This window comes from Hemiscyllium ocellatum, chromosome 31 (genome assembly GCF_020745735.1).
Source record: "Hemiscyllium ocellatum isolate sHemOce1 chromosome 31, sHemOce1.pat.X.cur, whole genome shotgun sequence".
Taxonomy (NCBI): Eukaryota; Metazoa; Chordata; class Chondrichthyes; order Orectolobiformes; family Hemiscylliidae; genus Hemiscyllium; species Hemiscyllium ocellatum.
In genome coordinates, this window is record NC_083431.1 from 51,869,622 (window position 1) to 51,890,993 (window position 21,372).

Sequence of the window (21,372 nt, forward strand, 5' to 3'; positions counted from 1 at the left end):
TACTTTCTATCACCTGCCACTCAAACAATTTCCGAGCCATGTCAGGAATTTGCCCTCAATTCTGTTGGCTTCTACCTACTTAAGTGGACTTTGTCAAATTCCTTCTGGAAGTCCATGTAATCAACATCTATGGACATTATTCCCTGACAGCTCCCTTAGTCCCCTCTGCAATGAATTTGTCAGGCACGACCTACCTGTCATGTGGCTCTCCCTGATTAACTCAACAATGTTTGAGGTGCTCACTTATCCCATCCTTGATTATAGACTCCAACAAATTCCCTGCCATAGGTGCTCAGCTCCATGCTCTGCAATTCCCGACTTTTCCGAGTTCTCCACTCTAAAAAAGCGTGACTGACACGTGCAACAATCCAATCCGGAGGGACGACTCCTGTATCCTGGGAATTTTGAACGATGACAGTTAGGGCTTCTATGAGGCGCTTGTCTCCTTGTTTTAACACCCGCCGATGGAAACCGCCAAATCCCAGGCATTTGTCACCCTTTGATTCCAGTCATTTCCTCATTATCGATGTTTTACTCACCTTCATTTTATTCGGTTGTTTTTCCCGATCCATTTTTCATTTCATCGGGATTTCTGGCAAGCTATCCTCCTTTTCTACTGAAAATACCGAGGCAAAAGTAATGATGCAACATCTCTGCCATTTCCCCGGAGTCACTAACAATGCCCCACCTTCTCTTGACCACCCGCTTTCCCTTTAGGCCAGCGGAACAAATCTTCTTGATTTTGATGTCCCTGGAAATATTCCATTCAAAATTCCTTTTGGTAGCTCTTTTACACTGCTTTGTGTCTTTCCCGCTCTCTGTAACTTTCCCAATCAGCAGGATCTATGCTGAGATTTTTGTCAATGACTGTTTTCTTCTGTGAAGCCGAGCTTTCCCTCTCAGCGGGATCAACTGGTTTTCTATTGTCTTCAATGTTTCCTTAAACATTCTCCAGTCTTCTTCAGTTCTTTGAGCCATCAGCAGATTTTCCCACCTTATTGTGGACGGTCTCGGTCTCATCTCGTTCAAGGCGGCTTTACCGAACTCTCCAACTCCAGCAGCAGATGCATGCTTTGTACTTTCAAACACTACCTTGAACTGGGTCGCGTTATCATCGCTGTATGATAAGTGGCCACGCACGACTAGCTCACTCATTAAATCCAACTCATTACTCATTACTAAATCCAGGAGGCATTCAGGACATAATGCAGTAAGAAACAGTCCTGGCAATACACCAGACATGCACTACCTTTCTGACAAATGCTTGACTACATCTCTAAATCTCTGTGCACATTAAAATCCCTCAGGTGTAGTACTCTGGCTTTGTTACATATTACCTAGTTTTCTGCATTTTTACCATCTAGGACTCAGAGATGCTACCAGGCGGTCTGTACATAACACCTATTACAATTTTAGGCATTCGACTATTCCTCAGTTGCACCCACACGGTCTCCACTGAATGCATTCCCTTCATTATGTCCTCTCTCATCATTGAAAGAATTTTGTTTCTAATCACGGAGGCCACTCCACCATCTCTGCCATTTTCCATATCCGTCCTTTACCACTATCCTATAACCTCGGTCAGGTTATTAGGACAGATGTTAGGGGTAGATTCTTCACTCAGCGGGTTGTGAGTTCATGGAATGCCCTGCCCGTATCAGTGGTGAACTCTCCTTCTTTATGGTCATTTAAGCGGGCATTGGATAGGCATGTGGAAGTTATTGGGCGAGTATAGGTTAGGTAGGATTCGGTCGGCGCAACATCGAGGGCCGAAGGGCCTGTACTGCGCTGTATCCTTCCATGTTCTATGTTCTTCACAATTATCCTTCTGGGGATCACCTTTTGCTTTGCTCAATCTGCAGCACACTCTCCGTGGTCAATATCTCACGCCAGAGTGCTCCACCATTCAAACTGATTACCATCGATCCACCTCAACTGCACCTCCCTTCCAGAATTCCCTGAGATATCAAAACTCCATCCACTGACCCTTAAGTATCCTCAACAGTAGAACACACACCACTCTCTGGAGAATATCATTCTAAAGATTAACAACACAATAACTGCCGAAAGTTCGCCTCATCTCAGTCTGAGATGATAGGAAATACAGTCTGAAAATCCAAGTCATTGGCACCTATTGCTTCTGCTTTATCCACCCGACTGTTAATGAACACAACATTTTCTTGCATTTAGTCCAACATGAGTTTCCTTTTCTCAAAGCATCTTGACAGTGTCTTCAAATAGTATGATTATCTTAGTGCACAGTTAAGATTTCTAAAGTAATATCCTTATTCACTAATGTCCTTCTGTCTTCCTTAAATGTCAGGGGCTACTCCTCTTTCCAAATTCCACCTTACTGTTGTTAATAGTCTGCACTCTGGAAATGTTATTCCTTTACCTTGGTCATCTTGTAACTAAGGCACGGTGATGTCAATTAGATCGAACCATTCATCTCCATTTGTACCATTGTTAGGGCGATCTTTTTGTGAAGTCTTCGCCTGTTCAGATAATAAGCCTTGATTTTTGTACCTGGCAAATACTCACTCTTTGCACTTATCTTATTATTTGTCGCTGATGTGTAATAATCATCATTACAAGGATTGAACTTGCTGTGTTTGCTGACCCATTCTTCCTGCCTTAACCATATCGATACACCGTTGTATGAACTCGACTGGTGAGTGCAGATATTGTCAAACTCCCTTCACCTGACAAGCCCTCACCACAACGTTGTTGCTTTCAGGCCCTATCCACACCACTAGTTAGACGGTTGTTAGAAAACAGGGGAACGCTGACATCGATCAGGGAAGTGTGATCCTCGTAAGTGAGGCATCAATTGACAAAAACCACCGTTTGTGCTCTTCAATAAAACACTTGCTGCTCTGGTGTTCCTGGTGCGTTTGCTCCAATCTCAAGCAGTAATGGTGTGTTTGTGTATTGGGGGAAGAAGGTGAACAATGAAATTGGGCAAGAAAAAGTGAGACAGAGAGACGGAGTGAGGAGTTAAAAGGACTTTGCTTGATGAATGGGAGTGTGAGAGTGCGAAGCTGTGAGCAGCCCCTGGTGGCTGCAAAAGCCTACTGCACCTGGTATTCCCAGGCGGTCTCCCATCCAAGTACTAACCAGGCCTGAGTCTGCTTAGCTTCCGAGATCAGACGAGATCGGGCGTTTTCAGACTAGTATGGCCGTAGGCACTTACACCCTGCATTTATGGTTCCTTAAAGGCACACAGTGCTGCATTTACAACAACTTGTTACCAGTCAATCATACTGCACTAAAGCATTTCTCTTTCCTTTGCCTTTCTATTCTCCCATCTCCATCTTTAGCTCCTCTACTTCACCCCCTACACACACACACACACCACACACCCACACCACACACACCCACACACGTTTATTACACAACAGGATCAACTCTTTCACACTCACTCCACTCCATTTCATGCCCATCCAAGCTGCTTTACAAATGAACTCCTTTACAAATTACAACCACAGCAACATACACACACCACAACGCTGTTTAGCCCCTACAACCTCTGCCTCCATTCAATCACATCATGGCTCAGCTCTCGCCCAACTTCATATGCAAGCCTCTGGCCCTTGGTACCTTTGCTTCACAAACATTTATCTCCCTCACATTTCAATTTAACAACTCATCCAGCATCCACTGCGCTTTGTCAGAAAACGCTTACTAAAACCCACCATCCTATGTGTGTGCACGACGGCTTCCTCACATCTCTACGCAACCCTCCGGCCCTAAGTCTCACGCTATGTCCCTTCATTCTACAATCCCCAACCAGTAGAAATAGTTTATCGTTATCTACCTTCTCTTTTCCTATTCATGTCTTCAAGACTTTCATCATACCCCCCATTAACATTCTCAATTCTACAGACCACAGGCCGAAATGATATGATCTCTCCTTCCATCTTGACCATGCAAGTCCAGGTATCATTCTTGTAAATCAGTATTCTACTCCTTTCAGAAGGTGTGCTGCCCAGATCCGCTCACAGTACTCCAAGTGGGGTCTATCTAACCAGGGTTTTGTAGAACTGCAGCATAACTTCAGCATCTTTCTACTTAGAAAGGACAGCAATCTGTTTGCTTTCTGGATTATTTTCTGTACGTGTCCGTGACATTTTAAAGATGTATGCACCTGAACCCCCAAGTCTCCTTGGACATGCACTTCATACCATCCAGGAAAATACCTTGATCTGTCCCTTCTTGATCCAAAAATGGATAGCCTCACTATTGCTTTCATTCAAATGCTTTTGCCACAGTTTTGCTCATTGACTTAATCTATCAATATCCCCTTGCAATTTTATGCTGTCATCTACACAGTCTACAATGCAGCCTAACTTTGTGTCATCCACAAATTATGATATATGACTTTCTGTGCCATTATCCATTTCCTTAATAAATAACATCAATAATTGAGGCCCGAACACAAGTCCTTGTGAGACACGACTGGTTACATCCTGCCAATTGTCTACCTATCCATTGTCTCTACTTTCTATCACCTGCCACTCAAACAATTTCCGAGCCATGTCAGGAATTTGCCCTCAATTCTGTTGGCTTCTACCTACTTAAGTGGACTTTGTCAAATTCCTTCTGGAAGTCCATGTAATCAACATCTATGGACATTATTCCCTGACAGCTCCCTTAGTCCCCTCTGCAATGAATTTGTCAGGCACGACCTACCTGTCATGTGGCTCTCCCTGATTAACTCAACAATGTTTGAGGTGCTCACTTATCCCATCCTTGATTATAGACTCCAACAAATTCCCTGCCATAGGTGCTCAGCTCCATGCTCTGCAATTCCCGACTTTTCCGAGTTCTCCACTCTAAAAAAGCGTGACTGACACGTGCAACAATCCAATCCGGAGGGACGACTCCTGTATCCTGGGAATTTTGAACGATGACAGTTAGGGCTTCTATGAGGCGCTTGTCTCCTTGTTTTAACACCCGCCGATGGAAACCGCCAAATCCCAGGCATTTGTCACCCTTTGATTCCAGTCATTTCCTCATTATCGATGTTTTACTCACCTTCATTTTATTCGGTTGTTTTTCCCGATCCATTTTTCATTTCATCGGGATTTCTGGCAAGCTATCCTCCTTTTCTACTGAAAATACCGAGGCAAAAGTAATGATGCAACATCTCTGCCATTTCCCCGGAGTCACTAACAATGCCCCACCTTCTCTTGACCACCCGCTTTCCCTTTAGGCCAGCGGAACAAATCTTCTTGATTTTGATGTCCCTGGAAATATTCCATTCAAAATTCCTTTTGGTAGCTCTTTTACACTGCTTTGTGTCTTTCCCGCTCTCTGTAACTTTCCCAATCAGCAGGATCTATGCTGAGATTTTTGTCAATGACTGTTTTCTTCTGTGAAGCCGAGCTTTCCCTCTCAGCGGGATCAACTGGTTTTCTATTGTCTTCAATGTTTCCTTAAACATTCTCCAGTCTTCTTCAGTTCTTTGAGCCATCAGCAGATTTTCCCACCTTATTGTGGACGGTCTCGGTCTCATCTCGTTCAAGGCGGCTTTACCGAACTCTCCAACTCCAGCAGCAGATGCATGCTTTGTACTTTCAAACACTACCTTGAACTGGGTCGCGTTATCATCGCTGTATGATAAGTGGCCACGCACGACTAGCTCACTCATTAAATCCAACTCATTACTCATTACTAAATCCAGGAGGCATTCAGGACATAATGCAGTAAGAAACAGTCCTGGCAATACACCAGACATGCACTACCTTTCTGACAAATGCTTGACTACATCTCTAAATCTCTGTGCACATTAAAATCCCTCAGGTGTAGTACTCTGGCTTTGTTACATATTACCTAGTTTTCTGCATTTTTACCATCTAGGACTCAGAGATGCTACCAGGCGGTCTGTACATAACACCTATTACAATTTTAGGCATTCGACTATTCCTCAGTTGCACCCACACGGTCTCCACTGAATGCATTCCCTTCATTATGTCCTCTCTCATCATTGAAAGAATTTTGTTTCTAATCACGGAGGCCACTCCACCATCTCTGCCATTTTCCATATCCGTCCTTTACCACTATCCTATAACCTCGGTCAGGTTATTAGGACAGATGTTAGGGGTAGATTCTTCACTCAGCGGGTTGTGAGTTCATGGAATGCCCTGCCCGTATCAGTGGTGAACTCTCCTTCTTTATGGTCATTTAAGCGGGCATTGGATAGGCATGTGGAAGTTATTGGGCTAGTATAGGTTAGGTAGGATTCGGTCGGCGCAACATCGAGGGCCGAAGGGCCTGTACTGCGCTGTATCCTTCCATGTTCTATGTTCTTCACAATTATCCTTCTGGGGATCACCTTTTGCTTTGCTCAATCTGCAGCACACTCTCCGTGGTCAATATCTCACGCCAGAGTGCTCCACCATTCAAACTGATTACCATCGATCCACCTCAACTGCACCTCCCTTCCAGAATTCCCTGAGATATCAAAACTCCATCCACTGACCCTTAAGTATCCTCAACAGTAGAACACACACCACTCTCTGGAGAATATCATTCTAAAGATTAACAACACAATAACTGCCGAAAGTTCGCCTCATCTCAGTCTGAGATGATAGGAAATACAGTCTGAAAATCCAAGTCATTGGCACCTATTGCTTCTGCTTTATCCACCCGACTGTTAATGAACACAACATTTTCTTGCATTTAGTCCAACATGAGTTTCCTTTTCTCAAAGCATCTTGACAGTGTCTTCAAATAGTATGATTATCTTAGTGCACAGTTAAGATTTCTAAAGTAATATCCTTATTCACTAATGTCCTTCTGTCTTCCTTAAATGTCAGGGGCTACTCCTCTTTCCAAATTCCACCTTACTGTTGTTAATAGTCTGCACTCTGGAAATGTTATTCCTTTACCTTGGTCATCTTGTAACTAAGGCACGGTGATGTCAATTAGATCGAACCATTCATCTCCATTTGTACCATTGTTAGGGCGATCTTTTTGTGAAGTCTTCGCCTGTTCAGATAATAAGCCTTGATTTTTGTACCTGGCAAATACTCACTCTTTGCACTTATCTTATTATTTGTCGCTGATGTGTAATAATCATCATTACAAGGATTGAACTTGCTGTGTTTGCTGACCCATTCTTCCTGCCTTAACCATATCGATACACCGTTGTATGAACTCGACTGGTGAGTGCAGATATTGTCAAACTCCCTTCACCTGACAAGCCCTCACCACAACGTTGTTGCTTTCAGGCCCTATCCACACCACTAGTTAGACGGTTGTTAGAAAACAGGGGAACGCTGACATCGATCAGGGAAGTGTGATCCTCGTAAGTGAGGCATCAATTGACAAAAACCACCGTTTGTGCTCTTCAATAAAACACTTGCTGCTCTGGTGTTCCTGGTGCGTTTGCTCCAATCTCAAGCAGTAATGGTGTGTTTGTGTATTGGGGGAAGAAGGTGAACAATGAAATTGGGCAAGAAAAAGTGAGACAGAGAGACGGAGTGAGGAGTTAAAAGGACGTTGCTTGATGAATGGGAGTGTGAGAGTGCGAAGCTGTGAGCAGCCCCTGGTGGCTGCAAAAGCCTACTGCACCTGGTATTCCCAGGCGGTCTCCCATCCAAGTACTAACCAGGCCTGAGTCTGCTTAGCTTCCGAGATCAGACGAGATCGGGCGTTTTCAGACTAGTATGGCCGTAGGCACTTACACCCTGCATTTATGGTTCCTTAAAGGCACACAGTGCTGCATTTACAACAACTTGTTACCAGTCAATCATACTGCACTAAAGCATTTCTCTTTCCTTTGCCTTTCTATTCTCCCATCTCCATCTTTAGCTCCTCTACTTCACCCCCTACACACACACACACACCACACACCCACACCACACACACCCACACACGTTTATTACACAACAGGATCAACTCTTTCACACTCACTCCACTCCATTTCATGCCCATCCAAGCTGCTTTACAAATGAACTCCTTTACAAATTACAACCACAGCAACATACACACACCACAACGCTGTTTAGCCCCTACAACCTCTGCCTCCATTCAATCACATCATGGCTCAGCTCTCGCCCAACTTCATATGCAAGCCTCTGGCCCTTGGTACCTTTGCTTCACAAACATTTATCTCCCTCACATTTCAATTTAACAACTCATCCAGCATCCACTGCGCTTTGTCAGAAAACGCTTACTAAAACCCACCATCCTATGTGTGTGCACGACGGCTTCCTCACATCTCTACGCAACCCTCCGGCCCTAAGTCTCACGCTATGTCCCTTCATTCTACAATCCCCAACCAGTAGAAATAGTTTATCGTTATCTACCTTCTCTTTTCCTATTCATGTCTTCAAGACTTTCATCATACCCCCCATTAACATTCTCAATTCTACAGACCACAGGCCGAAATGATATGATCTCTCCTTCCATCTTGACCATGCAAGTCCAGGTATCATTCTTGTAAATCAGTATTCTACTCCTTTCAGAAGGTGTGCTGCCCAGATCCGCTCACAGTACTCCAAGTGGGGTCTATCTAACCAGGGTTTTGTAGAACTGCAGCATAACTTCAGCATCTTTCTACTTAGAAAGGACAGCAATCTGTTTGCTTTCTGGATTATTTTCTGTACGTGTCCGTGACATTTTAAAGATGTATGCACCTGAACCCCCAAGTCTCCTTGGACATGCACTTCATACCATCCAGGAAAATACCTTGATCTGTCCCTTCTTGATCCAAAAATGGATAGCCTCACTATTGCTTTCATTCAAATGCTTTTGCCACAGTTTTGCTCATTGACTTAATCTATCAATATCCCCTTGCAATTTTATGCTGTCATCTACACAGTCTACAATGCAGCCTAACTTTGTGTCATCCACAAATTATGATATATGACTTTCTGTGCCATTATCCATTTCCTTAATAAATAACATCAATAATTGAGGCCCGAACACAAGTCCTTGTGAGACACGACTGGTTACATCCTGCCAATTGTCTACCTATCCATTGTCTCTACTTTCTATCACCTGCCACTCAAACAATTTCCGAGCCATGTCAGGAATTTGCCCTCAATTCTGTTGGCTTCTACCTACTTAAGTGGACTTTGTCAAATTCCTTCTGGAAGTCCATGTAATCAACATCTATGGACATTATTCCCTGACAGCTCCCTTAGTCCCCTCTGCAATGAATTTGTCAGGCACGACCTACCTGTCATGTGGCTCTCCCTGATTAACTCAACAATGTTTGAGGTGCTCACTTATCCCATCCTTGATTATAGACTCCAACAAATTCCCTGCCATAGGTGCTCAGCTCCATGCTCTGCAATTCCCGACTTTTCCGAGTTCTCCACTCTAAAAAAGCGTGACTGACACGTGCAACAATCCAATCCGGAGGGACGACTCCTGTATCCTGGGAATTTTGAACGATGACAGTTAGGGCTTCTATGAGGCGCTTGTCTCCTTGTTTTAACACCCGCCGATGGAAACCGCCAAATCCCAGGCATTTGTCACCCTTTGATTCCAGTCATTTCCTCATTATCGATGTTTTACTCACCTTCATTTTATTCGGTTGTTTTTCCCGATCCATTTTTCATTTCATCGGGATTTCTGGCAAGCTATCCTCCTTTTCTACTGAAAATACCGAGGCAAAAGTAATGATGCAACATCTCTGCCATTTCCCCGGAGTCACTAACAATGCCCCACCTTCTCTTGACCACCCGCTTTCCCTTTAGGCCAGCGGAACAAATCTTCTTGATTTTGATGTCCCTGGAAATATTCCATTCAAAATTCCTTTTGGTAGCTCTTTTACACTGCTTTGTGTCTTTCCCGCTCTCTGTAACTTTCCCAATCAGCAGGATCTATGCTGAGATTTTTGTCAATGACTGTTTTCTTCTGTGAAGCCGAGCTTTCCCTCTCAGCGGGATCAACTGGTTTTCTATTGTCTTCAATGTTTCCTTAAACATTCTCCAGTCTTCTTCAGTTCTTTGAGCCATCAGCAGATTTTCCCACCTTATTGTGGACGGTCTCGGTCTCATCTCGTTCAAGGCGGCTTTACCGAACTCTCCAACTCCAGCAGCAGATGCATGCTTTGTACTTTCAAACACTACCTTGAACTGGGTCGCGTTATCATCGCTGTATGATAAGTGGCCACGCACGACTAGCTCACTCATTAAATCCAACTCATTACTCATTACTAAATCCAGGAGGCATTCAGGACATAATGCAGTAAGAAACAGTCCTGGCAATACACCAGACATGCACTACCTTTCTGACAAATGCTTGACTACATCTCTAAATCTCTGTGCACATTAAAATCCCTCAGGTGTAGTACTCTGGCTTTGTTACATATTACCTAGTTTTCTGCATTTTTACCATCTAGGACTCAGAGATGCTACCAGGCGGTCTGTACATAACACCTATTACAATTTTAGGCATTCGACTATTCCTCAGTTGCACCCACACGGTCTCCACTGAATGCATTCCCTTCATTATGTCCTCTCTCATCATTGAAAGAATTTTGTTTCTAATCACGGAGGCCACTCCACCATCTCTGCCATTTTCCATATCCGTCCTTTACCACTATCCTATAACCTCGGTCAGGTTATTAGGACAGATGTTAGGGGTAGATTCTTCACTCAGCGGGTTGTGAGTTCATGGAATGCCCTGCCCGTATCAGTGGTGAACTCTCCTTCTTTATGGTCATTTAAGCGGGCATTGGATAGGCATGTGGAAGTTATTGGGCTAGTATAGGTTAGGTAGGATTCGGTCGGCGCAACATCGAGGGCCGAAGGGCCTGTACTGCGCTGTATCCTTCCATGTTCTATGTTCTTCACAATTATCCTTCTGGGGATCACCTTTTGCTTTGCTCAATCTGCAGCACACTCTCCGTGGTCAATATCTCACGCCAGAGTGCTCCACCATTCAAACTGATTACCATCGATCCACCTCAACTGCACCTCCCTTCCAGAATTCCCTGAGATATCAAAACTCCATCCACTGACCCTTAAGTATCCTCAACAGTAGAACACACACCACTCTCTGGAGAATATCATTCTAAAGATTAACAACACAATAACTGCCGAAAGTTCGCCTCATCTCAGTCTGAGATGATAGGAAATACAGTCTGAAAATCCAAGTCATTGGCACCTATTGCTTCTGCTTTATCCACCCGACTGTTAATGAACACAACATTTTCTTGCATTTAGTCCAACATGAGTTTCCTTTTCTCAAAGCATCTTGACAGTGTCTTCAAATAGTATGATTATCTTAGTGCACAGTTAAGATTTCTAAAGTAATATCCTTATTCACTAATGTCCTTCTGTCTTCCTTAAATGTCAGGGGCTACTCCTCTTTCCAAATTCCACCTTACTGTTGTTAATAGTCTGCACTCTGGAAATGTTATTCCTTTACCTTGGTCATCTTGTAACTAAGGCACGGTGATGTCAATTAGATCGAACCATTCATCTCCATTTGTACCATTGTTAGGGCGATCTTTTTGTGAAGTCTTCGCCTGTTCAGATAATAAGCCTTGATTTTTGTACCTGGCAAATACTCACTCTTTGCACTTATCTTATTATTTGTCGCTGATGTGTAATAATCATCATTACAAGGATTGAACTTGCTGTGTTTGCTGACCCATTCTTCCTGCCTTAACCATATCGATACACCGTTGTATGAACTCGACTGGTGAGTGCAGATATTGTCAAACTCCCTTCACCTGACAAGCCCTCACCACAACGTTGTTGCTTTCAGGCCCTATCCACACCACTAGTTAGACGGTTGTTAGAAAACAGGGGAACGCTGACATCGATCAGGGAAGTGTGATCCTCGTAAGTGAGGCATCAATTGACAAAAACCACCGTTTGTGCTCTTCAATAAAACACTTGCTGCTCTGGTGTTCCTGGTGCGTTTGCTCCAATCTCAAGCAGTAATGGTGTGTTTGTGTATTGGGGGAAGAAGGTGAACAATGAAATTGGGCAAGAAAAAGTGAGACAGAGAGACGGAGTGAGGAGTTAAAAGGACTTTGCTTGATGAATGGGAGTGTGAGAGTGCGAAGCTGTGAGCAGCCCCTGGTGGCTGCAAAAGCCTACTGCACCTGGTATTCCCAGGCGGTCTCCCATCCAAGTACTAACCAGGCCTGAGTCTGCTTAGCTTCCGAGATCAGACGAGATCGGGCGTTTTCAGACTAGTATGGCCGTAGGCACTTACACCCTGCATTTATGGTTCCTTAAAGGCACACAGTGCTGCATTTACAACAACTTGTTACCAGTCAATCATACTGCACTAAAGCATTTCTCTTTCCTTTGCCTTTCTATTCTCCCATCTCCATCTTTAGCTCCTCTACTTCACCCCCTACACACACACACACACCACACACCCACACCACACACACCCACACACGTTTATTACACAACAGGATCAACTCTTTCACACTCACTCCACTCCATTTCATGCCCATCCAAGCTGCTTTACAAATGAACTCCTTTACAAATTACAACCACAGCAACATACACACACCACAACGCTGTTTAGCCCCTACAACCTCTGCCTCCATTCAATCACATCATGGCTCAGCTCTCGCCCAACTTCATATGCAAGCCTCTGGCCCTTGGTACCTTTGCTTCACAAACATTTATCTCCCTCACATTTCAATTTAACAACTCATCCAGCATCCACTGCGCTTTGTCAGAAAACGCTTACTAAAACCCACCATCCTATGTGTGTGCACGACGGCTTCCTCACATCTCTACGCAACCCTCCGGCCCTAAGTCTCACGCTATGTCCCTTCATTCTACAATCCCCAACCAGTAGAAATAGTTTATCGTTATCTACCTTCTCTTTTCCTATTCATGTCTTCAAGACTTTCATCATACCCCCCATTAACATTCTCAATTCTACAGACCACAGGCCGAAATGATATGATCTCTCCTTCCATCTTGACCATGCAAGTCCAGGTATCATTCTTGTAAATCAGTATTCTACTCCTTTCAGAAGGTGTGCTGCCCAGATCCGCTCACAGTACTCCAAGTGGGGTCTATCTAACCAGGGTTTTGTAGAACTGCAGCATAACTTCAGCATCTTTCTACTTAGAAAGGACAGCAATCTGTTTGCTTTCTGGATTATTTTCTGTACGTGTCCGTGACATTTTAAAGATGTATGCACCTGAACCCCCAAGTCTCCTTGGACATGCACTTCATACCATCCAGGAAAATACCTTGATCTGTCCCTTCTTGATCCAAAAATGGATAGCCTCACTATTGCTTTCATTCAAATGCTTTTGCCACAGTTTTGCTCATTGACTTAATCTATCAATATCCCCTTGCAATTTTATGCTGTCATCTACACAGTCTACAATGCAGCCTAACTTTGTGTCATCCACAAATTATGATATATGACTTTCTGTGCCATTATCCATTTCCTTAATAAATAACATCAATAATTGAGGCCCGAACACAAGTCCTTGTGAGACACGACTGGTTACATCCTGCCAATTGTCTACCTATCCATTGTCTCTACTTTCTATCACCTGCCACTCAAACAATTTCCGAGCCATGTCAGGAATTTGCCCTCAATTCTGTTGGCTTCTACCTACTTAAGTGGACTTTGTCAAATTCCTTCTGGAAGTCCATGTAATCAACATCTATGGACATTATTCCCTGACAGCTCCCTTAGTCCCCTCTGCAATGAATTTGTCAGGCACGACCTACCTGTCATGTGGCTCTCCCTGATTAACTCAACAATGTTTGAGGTGCTCACTTATCCCATCCTTGATTATAGACTCCAACAAATTCCCTGCCATAGGTGCTCAGCTCCATGCTCTGCAATTCCCGACTTTTCCGAGTTCTCCACTCTAAAAAAGCGTGACTGACACGTGCAACAATCCAATCCGGAGGGACGACTCCTGTATCCTGGGAATTTTGAACGATGACAGTTAGGGCTTCTATGAGGCGCTTGTCTCCTTGTTTTAACACCCGCCGATGGAAACCGCCAAATCCCAGGCATTTGTCACCCTTTGATTCCAGTCATTTCCTCATTATCGATGTTTTACTCACCTTCATTTTATTCGGTTGTTTTTCCCGATCCATTTTTCATTTCATCGGGATTTCTGGCAAGCTATCCTCCTTTTCTACTGAAAATACCGAGGCAAAAGTAATGATGCAACATCTCTGCCATTTCCCCGGAGTCACTAACAATGCCCCACCTTCTCTTGACCACCCGCTTTCCCTTTAGGCCAGCGGAACAAATCTTCTTGATTTTGATGTCCCTGGAAATATTCCATTCAAAATTCCTTTTGGTAGCTCTTTTACACTGCTTTGTGTCTTTCCCGCTCTCTGTAACTTTCCCAATCAGCAGGATCTATGCTGAGATTTTTGTCAATGACTGTTTTCTTCTGTGAAGCCGAGCTTTCCCTCTCAGCGGGATCAACTGGTTTTCTATTGTCTTCAATGTTTCCTTAAACATTCTCCAGTCTTCTTCAGTTCTTTGAGCCATCAGCAGATTTTCCCACCTTATTGTGGACGGTCTCGGTCTCATCTCGTTCAAGGCGGCTTTACCGAACTCTCCAACTCCAGCAGCAGATGCATGCTTTGTACTTTCAAACACTACCTTGAACTGGGTCGCGTTATCATCGCTGTATGATAAGTGGCCACGCACGACTAGCTCACTCATTAAATCCAACTCATTACTCATTACTAAATCCAGGAGGCATTCAGGACATAATGCAGTAAGAAACAGTCCTGGCAATACACCAGACATGCACTACCTTTCTGACAAATGCTTGACTACATCTCTAAATCTCTGTGCACATTAAAATCCCTCAGGTGTAGTACTCTGGCTTTGTTACATATTACCTAGTTTTCTGCATTTTTACCATCTAGGACTCAGAGATGCTACCAGGCGGTCTGTACATAACACCTATTACAATTTTAGGCATTCGACTATTCCTCAGTTGCACCCACACGGTCTCCACTGAATGCATTCCCTTCATTATGTCCTCTCTCATCATTGAAAGAATTTTGTTTCTAATCACGGAGGCCACTCCACCATCTCTGCCATTTTCCATATCCGTCCTTTACCACTATCCTATAACCTCGGTCAGGTTATTAGGACAGATGTTAGGGGTAGATTCTTCACTCAGCGGGTTGTGAGTTCATGGAATGCCCTGCCCGTATCAGTGGTGAACTCTCCTTCTTTATGGTCATTTAAGCGGGCATTGGATAGGCATGTGGAAGTTATTGGGCTAGTATAGGTTAGGTAGGATTCGGTCGGCGCAACATCGAGGGCCGAAGGGCCTGTACTGCGCTGTATCCTTCCATGTTCTATGTTCTTCACAATTATCCTTCTGGGGATCACCTTTTGCTTTGCTCAATCTGCAGCACACTCTCCGTGGTCAATATCTCACGCCAGAGTGCTCCACCATTCAAACTGATTACCATCGATCCACCTCAACTGCACCTCCCTTCCAGAATTCCCTGAGATATCAAAACTCCATCCACTGACCCTTAAGTATCCTCAACAGTAGAACACACACCACTCTCTGGAGAATATCATTCTAAAGATTAACAACACAATAACTGCCGAAAGTTCGCCTCATCTCAGTCTGAGATGATAGGAAATACAGTCTGAAAATCCAAGTCATTGGCACCTATTGCTTCTGCTTTATCCACCCGACTGTTAATGAACACAACATTTTCTTGCATTTAGTCCAACATGAGTTTCCTTTTCTCAAAGCATCTTGACAGTGTCTTCAAATAGTATGATTATCTTAGTGCACAGTTAAGATTTCTAAAGTAATATCCTTATTCACTAATGTCCTTCTGTCTTCCTTAAATGTCAGGGGCTACTCCTCTTTCCAAATTCCACCTTACTGTTGTTAATAGTCTGCACTCTGGAAATGTTATTCCTTTACCTTGGTCATCTTGTAACTAAGGCACGGTGATGTCAATTAGATCGAACCATTCATCTCCATTTGTACCATTGTTAGGGCGATCTTTTTGTGAAGTCTTCGCCTGTTCAGATAATAAGCCTTGATTTTTGTACCTGGCAAATACTCACTCTTTGCACTTATCTTATTATTTGTCGCTGATGTGTAATAATCATCATTACAAGGATTGAACTTGCTGTGTTTGCTGACCCATTCTTCCTGCCTTAACCATATCGATACACCGTTGTATGAACTCGACTGGTGAGTGCAGATATTGTCAAACTCCCTTCACCTGACAAGCCCTCACCACAACGTTGTTGCTTTCAGGCCCTATCCACACCACTAGTTAGACGGTTGTTAGAAAACAGGGGAACGCTGACATCGATCAGGGAAGTGTGATCCTCGTAAGTGAGGCATCAATTGACAAAAACCACCGTTTGTGCTCTTCAATAAAACACTTGCTGCTCTGGTGTTCCTGGTGCGTTTGCTCCAATCTCAAGCAGTAATGGTGTGTTTGTGTATTGGGGGAAGAAGGTGAACAATGAAATTGGGCAAGAAAAAGTGAGACAGAGAGACGGAGTGAGGAGTTAAAAGGACGTTGCTTGATGAATGGGAGTGTGAGAGTGCGAAGCTGTGAGCAGCCCCTGGTGGCTGCAAAAGCCTACTGCACCTGGTATTCCCAGGCAGTCTCCCATCCAAGTACTAACCAGGCCTGAGTCTGCTTAGCTTCCGAGATCAGGCGTTTTCAGACTAGTATGGCCGTAGGCACTTACACCCTGCATTTATGGTTCCTTAAAGGCACACAGTGCTGCATTTACAACAACTTGTTACCAGTCAATCATACTGCACTAAAGCATTTCTCTTTCCTTTGCCTTTCTATTCTCCCATCTCCATCTTTAGCTCCTCTACTTCACCCCCTACACACACACACACACCACACACCCACACCACACACACCCACACACGTTTATTACACAACAGGATCAACTCTTTCACACTCACTCCACTCCATTTCATGCCCATCCAAGCTGCTTTACAAATGAACTCCTTTACAAATTACAACCACAGCAACATACACACACCACAACGCTGTTTAGCCCCTACAACCTCTGCCTCCATTCAATCACATCATGGCTCAGCTCTCGCCCAACTTCATATGCAAGCCTCTGGCCCTTGGTACCTTTGCTTCACAAACATTTATCTCCCTCACATTTCAATTTAACAACTCATCCAGCATCCACTGCGCTTTGTCAGAAAACGCTTACTAAAACCCACCATCCTATGTGTGTGCACGACGGCTTCCTCACATCTCTACGCAACCCTCCGGCCCTAAGTCTCACGCTATGTCCCTTCATTCTACAATCCCCAACCAGTAGAAATAGTTTATCGTTATCTACCTTCTCTTTTCCTATTCATGTCTTCAAGACTTTCATCATACCCCCCATTAACATTCTCAATTCTACAGACCACAGGCCGAAATGATATGATCTCTCCTTCCATCTTGACCATGCAAGTCCAGGTATCATTCTTGTAAATCAGTATTCTACTCCTTTCAGAAGGTGTGCTGCCCAGATCCGCTCACAGTACTCCAAGTGGGGTCTATCTAACCAGGGTTTTGTAGAACTGCAGCATAACTTCAGCATCTTTCTACTTAGAAAGGACAGCAATCTGTTTGCTTTCTGGATTATTTTCTGTACGTGTCCGTGACATTTTAAAGATGTATGCACCTGAACCCCCAAGTCTCCTTGGACATGCACTTCATACCATCCAGGAAAATACCTTGATCTGTCCCTTCTTGATCCAAAAATGGATAGCCTCACTATTGCTTTCATTCAAATGCTTTTGCCACAGTTTTGCTCATTGACTTAATCTATCAATATCCCCTTGCAATTTTATGCTGTCATCTACACAGTCTACAATGCAGCCTAACTTTGTGTCATCCACAAATTATGATATATGACTTTCTGTGCCATTATCCATTTCCTTAATAAATAACATCAATAATTGAGGCCCGAACACAAGTCCTTGTGAGACACGACTGGTTACATCCTGCCAATTGTCTACCTATCCATTGTCTCTACTTTCTATCACCTGCCACTCAAACAATTTCCGAGCCATGTCAGGAATTTGCCCTCAATTCTGTTGGCTTCTACCTACTTAAGTGGACTTTGTCAAATTCCTTCTGGAAGTCCATGTAATCAACATCTATGGACATTATTCCCTGACAGCTCCCTTAGTCCCCTCTGCAATGAATTTGTCAGGCACGACCTACCTGTCATGTGGCTCTCCCTGATTAACTCAACAATGTTTGAGGTGCTCACTTATCCCATCCTTGATTATAGACTCCAACAAATTCCCTGCCATAGGTGCTCAGCTCCATGCTCTGCAATTCCCGACTTTTCCGAGTTCTCCACTCTAAAAAAGCGTGACTGACACGTGCAACAATCCAATCCGGAGGGACGACTCCTGTATCCTGGGAATTTTGAACGATGACAGTTAGGGCTTCTATGAGGCGCTTGTCTCCTTGTTTTAACACCCGCCGATGGAAACCGCCAAATCCCAGGCATTTGTCACCCTTTGATTCCAGTCATTTCCTCATTATCGATGTTTTACTCACCTTCATTTTATTCGGTTGTTTTTCCCGATCCATTTTTCATTTCATCGGGATTTCTGGCAAGCTATCCTCCTTTTCTACTGAAAATACCGAGGCAAAAGTAATGATGCAACATCTCTGCCATTTCCCCGGAGTCACTAACAATGCCCCACCTTCTCTTGACCACCCGCTTTCCCTTTAGGCCAGCGGAACAAATCTTCTTGATTTTGATGTCCCTGGAAATATTCCATTCAAAATTCCTTTTGGTAGCTCTTTTACACTGCTTTGTGTCTTTCCCGCTCTCTGTAACTTTCCCAATCAGCAGGATCTATGCTGAGATTTTTGTCAATGACTGTTTTCTTCTGTGAAGCCGAGCTTTCCCTCTCAGCGGGATCAACTGGTTTTCTATTGTCTTCAATGTTTCCTTAAACATTCTCCAGTCTTCTTCAGTTCTTTGAGCCATCAGCAGATTTTCCCACCTTATTGTGGACGGTCTCGGTCTCATCTCGTTCAAGGCGGCTTTACCGAACTCTCCAACTCCAGCAGCAGATGCATGCTTTGTACTTTCAAACACTACCTTGAACTGGGTCGCGTTATCATCGCTGTATGATAAGTGGCCACGCACGACTAGCTCACTCATTAAATCCAACTCATTACTCATTACTAAATCCAGGAGGCATTCAGGACATAATGCAGTAAGAAACAGTCCTGGCAATACACCAGACATGCACTACCTTTCTGACAAATGCTTGACTACATCTCTAAATCTCTGTGCACATTAAAATCCCTCAGGTGTAGTACTCTGGCTTTGTTACATATTACCTAGTTTTCTGCATTTTTACCATCTAGGACTCAGAGATGCTACCAGGCGGTCTGTACATAACACCTATTACAATTTTAGGCATTCGACTATTCCTCAGTTGCACCCACACGGTCTCCACTGAATGCATTCCCTTCATTATGTCCTCTCTCATCATTGAAAGAATTTTGTTTCTAATCACGGAGGCCACTCCACCATCTCTGCCATTTTCCATATCCGTCCTTTACCACTATCCTATAACCTCGGTCAGGTTATTAGGACAGATGTTAGGGGTAGATTCTTCACTCAGCGGGTTGTGAGTTCATGGAATGCCCTGCCCGTATCAGTGGTGAACTCTCCTTCTTTATGGTCATTTAAGCGGGCATTGGATAGGCATGTGGAAGTTATTGGGCTAGTATAGGTTAGGTAGGATTCGGTCGGCGCAACATCGAGGGCCGAAGGGCCTGTACTGCGCTGTATCCTTCCATGTTCTATGTTCTTCACAATTATCCTTCTGGGGATCACCTTTTGCTTTGCTCAATCTGCAGCACACTCTCCGTGGTCAATATCTCACGCCAGAGTGCTCCACCATTCAAACTGATTACCATCGATCCACCTCAACTGCACCTCCCTTCCAGAATTCCCTGAGATATCAAAACTCCATCCACTGACCCTTAAGTATCCTCAACAGTAGAACACACACCACTCTCTGGAGAATATCATTCTAAAGATTAACAACACAATAACTGCCGAAAGTTCGCCTCATCTCAGTCTGAGATGATAGGAAATACAGTCTGAAAATCCAAGTCATTGGCACCTATTGCTTCTGCTTTATCCACCCGACTGTTAATGAACACAACATTTTCTTGCATTTAGTCCAACATGAGTTTCCTTTTCTCAAAGCATCTTGACAGTGTCTTCAAATAGTATGATTATCTTAGTGCACAGTTAAGATTTCTAAAGTAATATCCTTATTCACTAATGTCCTTCTGTCTTCCTTAAATGTCAGGGGCTACTCCTCTTTCCAAATTCCACCTTACTGTTGTTAATAGTCTGCACTCTGGAAATGTTATTCCTTTACCTTGGTCATCTTGTAACTAAGGCACGGTGATGTCAATTAGATCGAACCATTCATCTCCATTTGTACCATTGTTAGGGCGATCTTTTTGTGAAGTCTTCGCCTGTTCAGATAATAAGCCTTGATTTTTGTACCTGGCAAATACTCACTCTTTGCACTTATCTTATTATTTGTCGCTGATGTGTAATAATCATCATTACAAGGATTGAACTTGCTGTGTTTGCTGACCCATTCTTCCTGCCTTAACCATATCGATACACCGTTGTATGAACTCGACTGGTGAGTGCAGATATTGTCAAACTCCCTTCACCTGACAAGCCCTCACCACAACGTTGTTGCTTTCAGGCCCTATCCACACCACTAGTTAGACGGTTGTTAGAAAACAGGGGAACGCTGACATCGATCAGGGAAGTGTGATCCTCGTAAGTGAGGCATCAATTGACAAAAACCACCGTTTGTGCTCTTCAATAAAACACTTGCTGCTCTGGTGTTCCTGGTGCGTTTGCTCCAATCTCAAGCAGTAATGGTGTGTTTGTGTATTGGGGGAAGAAGGTGAACAATGAAATTGGGCAAGAAAAAGTGAGACAGAGAGACGGAGTGAGGAGTTAAAAGGACGTTGCTTGATGAATGGGAGTGTGAGAGTGCGAAGCTGTGAGCAGCCCCTGGTGGCTGCAAAAGCCTACTGCACCTGGTATTCCCAGGCGGTCTCCCATCCAAGTACTAACCAGGCCTGAGTCTGCTTAGCTTCCGAGATCAGACGAGATCGGGCGTTTTCAGACTAGTATGGCCGTAGGCACTTACACCCTGCATTTATGGTTCCTTAAAGGCACACAGTGCTGCATTTACAACAACTTGTTACCAGTCAATCATACTGCACTAAAGCATTTCTCTTTCCTTTGCCTTTCTATTCTCCCATCTCCATCTTTAGCTCCTCTACTTCACCCCCTACACACACACACACACCACACACCCACACCACACACACCCACACACGTTTA

The 21,372-nt window shown here is 43.9% G+C and overlaps 4 non-coding genes and 1 pseudogene across 4 annotated transcripts; all 5 read right to left on the reverse strand.

Annotated features, from left to right (window-relative positions):
* Window positions 1-3,068: 3,068 nt before the first annotated feature.
* Window positions 3,069-3,187, reverse strand: LOC132830630 (5S ribosomal RNA). The gene has a single exon (XR_009646410.1). It is a non-coding gene; the product is annotated as a 5S ribosomal RNA (ribosomal RNA).
* A 4,379-nt stretch (window positions 3,188-7,566) lies between these two features.
* On the reverse strand, window positions 7,567-7,685 carry LOC132830633 (5S ribosomal RNA). The gene has a single exon (XR_009646412.1). It is a non-coding gene; the product is annotated as a 5S ribosomal RNA (ribosomal RNA).
* Window positions 7,686-12,064: 4,379 nt separating this feature from the next.
* LOC132830634 (5S ribosomal RNA) lies at window positions 12,065-12,183 on the reverse strand. The gene has a single exon (XR_009646413.1). It is a non-coding gene; the product is annotated as a 5S ribosomal RNA (ribosomal RNA).
* A 4,379-nt stretch (window positions 12,184-16,562) lies between these two features.
* Window positions 16,563-16,671, reverse strand: LOC132830669 (5S ribosomal RNA; annotated as a pseudogene).
* A 4,379-nt stretch (window positions 16,672-21,050) lies between these two features.
* Window positions 21,051-21,169, reverse strand: LOC132830636 (5S ribosomal RNA). The gene has a single exon (XR_009646414.1). It is a non-coding gene; the product is annotated as a 5S ribosomal RNA (ribosomal RNA).
* Window positions 21,170-21,372: the final 203 nt, after the last annotated feature.